Raw genomic sequence first — 6,780 nt, forward strand, 5'->3', positions numbered from 1 at the left:
GGGGGGGTGAAAATTAAGAAATGGAAGGGCAAGGCCACACAAGAATAAAAACTTAAAAATATTTCAAGTGATCTAAGGTTATAGGGATTACTTGTCGAGTACCTTCAAGGGTCTATGCAATATTCCTACACAAATGTTGGGTAACTTTTCAACTCAGGAAGATCTCGGTTGGCTGGCCTCATGTGATAACACAACCTTAGGAATTCATGGATTTATATTTTAATGCTAAAAACATTGATTAGAACCTCTTGTGTGAATTATATCTATTCAATTTTATTATAGTTGATAACTCAAGGTGAAACCACAATCCATTTGTTGGAAACATAAAACTTAAGGCCCTAATGTCCTATATAACTAATCTCATTTAATGGAATAAGTCCACATTTTTTTACAAAAGGATGAAAACCACAACAAGGCTAGTTGTTAAAGAAGAATACCCTTTGATAGGATATGTTCGGGATGACCTAAATAGGCTAAGAATGGACCCTGCAAATGTTGTTAATAACTAGCACAATTAAAGTTATGCAACTAAAAAGTGTAGAGAATTGGCCAAACTGAATCATTCAGAGCCCTCATCATTGTGCATGACATCTAGGACGGGATTTCCAAATACCTCTAGTAAAGGCATCTATCCCTATTTCAACATGGCTCTCAATCAAGCCTCATTTTATGTTAGTTCTTTACTAAGGTTTGGGGTTAGATGGACCATGTTACAATTCCATTTCCCAATCATTTGGCGCCCCACCACGTTTTATTAGGTAACCATCCATTGCGATGAGAAAGAGGAAAGAACACGATGGCACAAATTAGAATGTTGCATGGGATATTATTATATTAGAGAATTTGGCCATCCCTCGTACTCCTTGAGTGATATATGCATACACCTTCCAGAACAAGAATATGATGATGCATTAGGACATGCATCAGGTCTAGCAGGGGGGAGATGAGAAGCTATGAAATTGTGCTTTTTGTTGTGAAATTACCTACTCTATTTTTTACTAATCCACATTTTTTTACCTTAAAATTATCATTAAAACCTTATATATATACCAAGGGCAGCTTAAGGTATGAAATGCATATTCACTAGTTCTCTTATCAATGTTTCTAGATTAGAGCTGAAGAATGTTAAAAGAGTAGTTATATATATATATATGGAATAAAAAAATGCAGTAAATCGAGTTAGTAACAGTGTGCAGTTGATGTCATATGATTAACGAGCATGTTCACAGCCACAAGAAAGGAACATATGGCATCCATAGGTTCAACCACATCTCATAAAAGGAAAACAACCTCAAATTGGGTATCTGCGAGGAATTCGAAGCATACAAGTGTAGCCACCTATATATTGTTACATGGATGCTATGTGTAGGACCAATCATAGCGGGTTTATTATGGGGATTCCATTTGAGTACGATGAAGGTGTTTTTTGTCTAAAAACTTGTTGCATGAGTAATTCAAGAATGTTCAAGGTGCCTCGACATGTAACAATTATTACAACATCAAAGACCGAATGAGTTATTATTTGTATAATTTATTTGTTATTTCCTCTCTTTACTTAGTCGATGTATCACATCATAAATTATTTTTTTTAAGCAACCTCGAATTATGAATGGTATATTAGGACTTAGATTCCTCTCTGTTGCATAAATATATGTACTTTGAAATTTCGTTTCCTTTTAATAAAAAATTACTACCTATGGATGCTTTGGTTTGCTTAATGAGGTTGTGTGGGTGAATTCATAAGCTATCAAGAGTAGACCAAACCCCGAGTTGGTCCCGCATGAGGTAAGGTCTTGCAATTTGATCATTTCTTGTCCAGTTGTGTGTTTTATTTAATTGCAGAACATATAGAATCGACCGAGTTTGTTTTACATAAAGTGTGTGTGTGTCAATTTCATTTCCTTTAGTGTGTTGAATTTTATTTAATTTCCTTTTCTATATTTCTTTGGGTTGTGTTTTAATTTTAAGTGCGAAGGGCGATGATCTAACTGTTGTGAAACCACTATCAATGTTGTGAAATAAGCAGTAGTTGTTATGAAACCATAACCTTGCATATTTTCTTAACTTTAATTGGAATGGTGACATTGATCTAGGTATCAAACTGATATTTCGATATGTGATGCGCCACGTAGTTGGACCAAGGTAGAGAAGTTATGCTCTTGTTGGACTTAGGTTATGTATCACCAATAGGTTTCCTTTGAATTGAGTCTTTTGCATATAGAATTGGTGGGAACTCTAATTCTTATGTATGCAACACCTAGGGCTTTGTAATTTAAGTAGACCCTAGGTTGAAAAACTAAATCATTAATGAATACTAACATTGTATTAATTAAAAAACAAGTATTCACATTGTTGGCCTCACAAATAGATATTTTGATTGTATGGCTAGTTGATTTTTAGATTTATAGCATATTTTGACTCTACTGGCATGTTCATCATAGCCACTGAATTTAGAGTGTCCAACAAGACCTTATTGGCCCATAATTGAAGTTGATTTGACCTCTTTTTACTCATTTTGGTTTTGTCCCAAATGTCAAACTGAAGTGGGGTGAATAAGTGTGTAGACAGTTTTGTAATTTCCCAATATTAATTAACCATACATTCATTTAGTAGTTTATCATAGCCATTATCTCATCAATTATCAATTATCATAATCAGAATAAATAGAAATAATACAAGAAAGCATCACAACATAATGAGACATAATTTTTTAGGTGGAAACCTAAATGGAATAAAACCAACTCTTCCACTGTTCAATCTTTAATTCTTTTACATCAATTTACAGGCTCCAACCTGTGGGAGGTAACTACACCCAAAAGATATAAGTTTCCACTTGCAGTAGGCTACAACCTGATTGAGGCTCCAACCTCAAGCATGACTAGGCTCCAACCTGTTTGAGGCTTCAGCCTCCTGACTCTGCTTCCTTATGAACCTCTATTTCATCACATTTTAAAACTACATCCACGAACATAATAAATCATTGAACCTACATATAAGTAACTTATCACAAACTCTAAGCATAACTTGCACATTCTACCACTTCCATAAACACTTCCACTATACCAATCATTGTCTCTTCAACTCAACTTGAAACCATTGTAATACCATACAACCTGCAATCATCATCTCAACTGTAATTATTGTCACAAATTTATGTCAATCTCTATTTTTGGTTGTCATATTGTTGTCCTAAAACTCTGCTCCAACCATAACTACAATCTGGTCACTCAAACACTTCCTCGGAACTTGTCATCTTTGTGTATTCAAAACACCTGCATAATGATCAAGGTGCTTCCAAGCTCACTCAAGAGCTTTTGGTTATCAACTAAGACTCGAAACAATGTCAAACCCTTATGGTTACATCTATATCTGAGTTTTGAATGCCTACTTCTTTTGGATCTCAATTTGGATAAGTAATGCTCCCAAAAATAAAATGAAAATAACCATATGTAACTATATAAAATAAATTAATATTCTACAGATTGGGCATATTTAGGTGCCTTCCAAATGCCATTATAATTAGTTAAACATTCTATAAAATGGTAATATGGTTGAATAAAAAAAATAAATTGGGCCTTTTGACCGCCAAGGAGAATCGAACTTAAGACCTCAAATCCACAACATATACGACTTACCAATTCCACTCTAGTGTGTAGCGTGTTAAACCTTTTGCACCCTTTGTTATATTCTACATACAGTAGTGCAGTCAGGGTTGGGGACATGGACCCTCCCAACCAACCAAATAAATGCATAAGTTTCAAGCTCCAATTTAAACAATGATCCATGAAACATACGATCGGTCATGCAATGTTATCTTCGGGGCAGAATCCCCTGGACTTTATATAATAATTTCATGGCTTCGGTCCTTTAAAACAAACACTATGCTTCGACCCTTCACACAAACATTGTGACTTCAGCCTTTCAATAAAATAATGTGTGGCTTCATCCCTTCACACAAATGCATGCACATATATGGCTTTGGCCCTTCTAACAAACATTGTGGCTACAACCCTTCTAAACATTACATAGCTTTGACTCGCATGGCTTCGACTCTTCAAACAAACGCATGGATTCGGCCCTTCAAAACAATATGTGGCTTTGGATTTTCAAAAATTTTGGATTTAACCCTTCAATCAAACGTTGTGGCTTTGGCCCTTCAATCAAAATATACATGGATTTGGCTTTTCAAACAAATGATGTGGCTACGACCCTTCAAACAATGAGAGGCTTTGGCTCTTCAAACAAACAATACATGGCTTCAGCCATTCAAACTATTGCAGAGATCATAAGAGGCTTCAACCTACGTATCCATAACAATCATTGTAGTCATAATCATGATGAAACTTGACCTATGCCATATCTAGGTCATCAAGACAATATTCAAGCCAGAGGCATAGAGAACAAAATTGGACAGAGCAAAAATAAATAATTCATTCATTCATTCATTCAAAAGCAAAACCCAACTCATTCACTTCCACCTTTCAACTCATCCACAGAGCCTTACAAAGACAAATTATTTCTCAAACTCATGCCTTGATCGAATGACCACTCATTATATATAGAGTGTTGGTTGGGCCTGTTCATATGGGTGTCTGACCATAAAACAAAGTGGTCCCACGACTATTTACAACACTGGTGCCCTTAAACATAAGGGATGTTTATTTATTAAATAATGCTTGCTCATATTAAAAAACACGACCATTGGTTAGACCTTTAATATTTGTCCATGATTAAAAACAAACCATCTATGAAACCTTTAATATATGTCCATAATGATAATCAATAACTATACACATTCTTCAACAAATTTGATGTCTTGGGCTTATTGTCTCATGTTTGGGTCCATTAGTGATATATTTTTCAAGAAACCATAACTTCTTGTTTGGGAGGCATTTTTCAAGGTATAATATATCGTTGGAAAGGTCTTGACAAGCACTCTACAACCGTGCTAGTTATAAGATATTTAGAAATGATAACTTCCTTAAACACTCAAATATATTCAAGCATATATATCCTCATGTAATGAGACTTTACGAAGAATCAAGTTGTCATACTACTTCATGAAGCATCACGGTGCTTCTTTGATCATCAAGTATGGTCTTCTTCTTGTTGTCCCACGTTCCCCTTTTACATCAATAAAATCTTGTTATCATCAATGACAACACTATGTGCAATAATCTCCTCCTTCGTCATTGATGGAAACATCCCTAAACATTAATGGTTGTTGGATGTCGAAACAAATAAGAGCTTGCTATAAACATAAATGTCTACAATCTCTCTCGGAGACATCAATTTCTACAATTTCTCCCCTTTTGACATCAATGGCAAAGGTTCATGGGCGTATGTATAAATTTTTCATGTAAATGAACCTATATGAGTACCTATTCCTGAAGAATCTTGTTTTTGTCATGAACCATGCTCCTTTCTTGCTAACATATAGTCTCCCCCTAAGACCATGCTTCCACTATATGCTCCCCCCGAAACTATGTGTATGTTGTGTGCTTATGATTTTATTGTTCTCCCCCTAAGATAATGTTACTGTTGTTGTTGCACTTCCCCTGAGATCATGCATTCCTTTTACATCTAAGATATCACCATCAAAACATAGTCCACATGCTTCCTTCATAATTGCTTCTTCAATTCTTGACTAAGCAAGTTATGATCTTGAAAAAACTTTCTTCACCGAATTAGATCTAACGGATTAAACCTAATCAAGGTCCTCCTTGACCTCTTCTCCATCTACCATCATTGATAGGAATTCTTCCTCTATTGTACCATCCAAAGTTAAGTCTGCAATCTCGCGCTATATGGCCCTCATAGTGATATATGTGACATTCAACTTCAGGCTTCAATATTTGTGGATGTGGCTCAGACATTCTTTTGATTTGGTCCACATATATCCATCTAGGTAATTGATCATATCCTTTGTACCTGGACCTATCATTGGTCTAGCAATCTCGTACTTTACATCGAAACTTACTACATGAGTAAAAATAACTAAAAAACTTTCTTTGATACCTTCGCAAAGAAGAAGATTTTGATCTTCTGAGGATACCTTTTGGAGGAGTCATGGTTCGTTATTGTCTAATCTAAGCATGAGCCATATTTATTTGTTGATTCCCGACACCTATTCCATTACTCTTGGTGGGTGCTTTTTGATGAACCATGTTCATTGTCTTTCCTACATCAATTTTACTTGTGGATCCTTTCTCTTTATCCTAATTCTTTACACTCTATTCTTTTTCGAAAATGCTTTGAGAGTTATTGAAGTGAACATGCTTGGCCTAGTGTTCTTCCTTCTTTAAATCTTCAAGTGAGTTTCTGCTTTATGTTATAAAATTCTGAATAATCTTCTTCAGATGTCTTTCATTTGATGGGGGGCCATTGCTCTTGGATGCTTCACCTTCTTGATAACCAAGACTTGTCTTGATAAGTGGAGACCTCTGTATACTAAGAATGTGATCTAGAGAATTGGTGCCTTTGTTAAAATTTGAACTGAGCTGCTTCAATTCTTCTCTTAAGAGGACAACTTCCTCTTCCAATCTTTCACAAATTTTCTCTTTTTAGTTCAATTGTTCGGATAGGCATTCCTATATTATTTTTGCTTCTTCTAGTTCAACTTTTAGGGCAATAATGATGCCTTCATTTAGACTCTTGTTTTGCATCAGTTGACTTTCTGTTTTCCTGGGAGTTCTGATTTCATTCAAAGAACCTTCTAAGTTCCCCTTCAAAATCATTTTATGCCTTAGGTTTTTCAACCTCGGTCATGAATAGTATTTC

The sequence above is a fragment of the Pinus tabuliformis genome, chromosome 3_1 (assembly GCF_031772625.1).
Source record: "Pinus tabuliformis cultivar Carrire ecotype Pingquan chromosome 3_1, CPIR1, whole genome shotgun sequence".
Taxonomy (NCBI): domain Eukaryota; kingdom Viridiplantae; phylum Streptophyta; class Pinopsida; order Pinales; family Pinaceae; genus Pinus; species Pinus tabuliformis.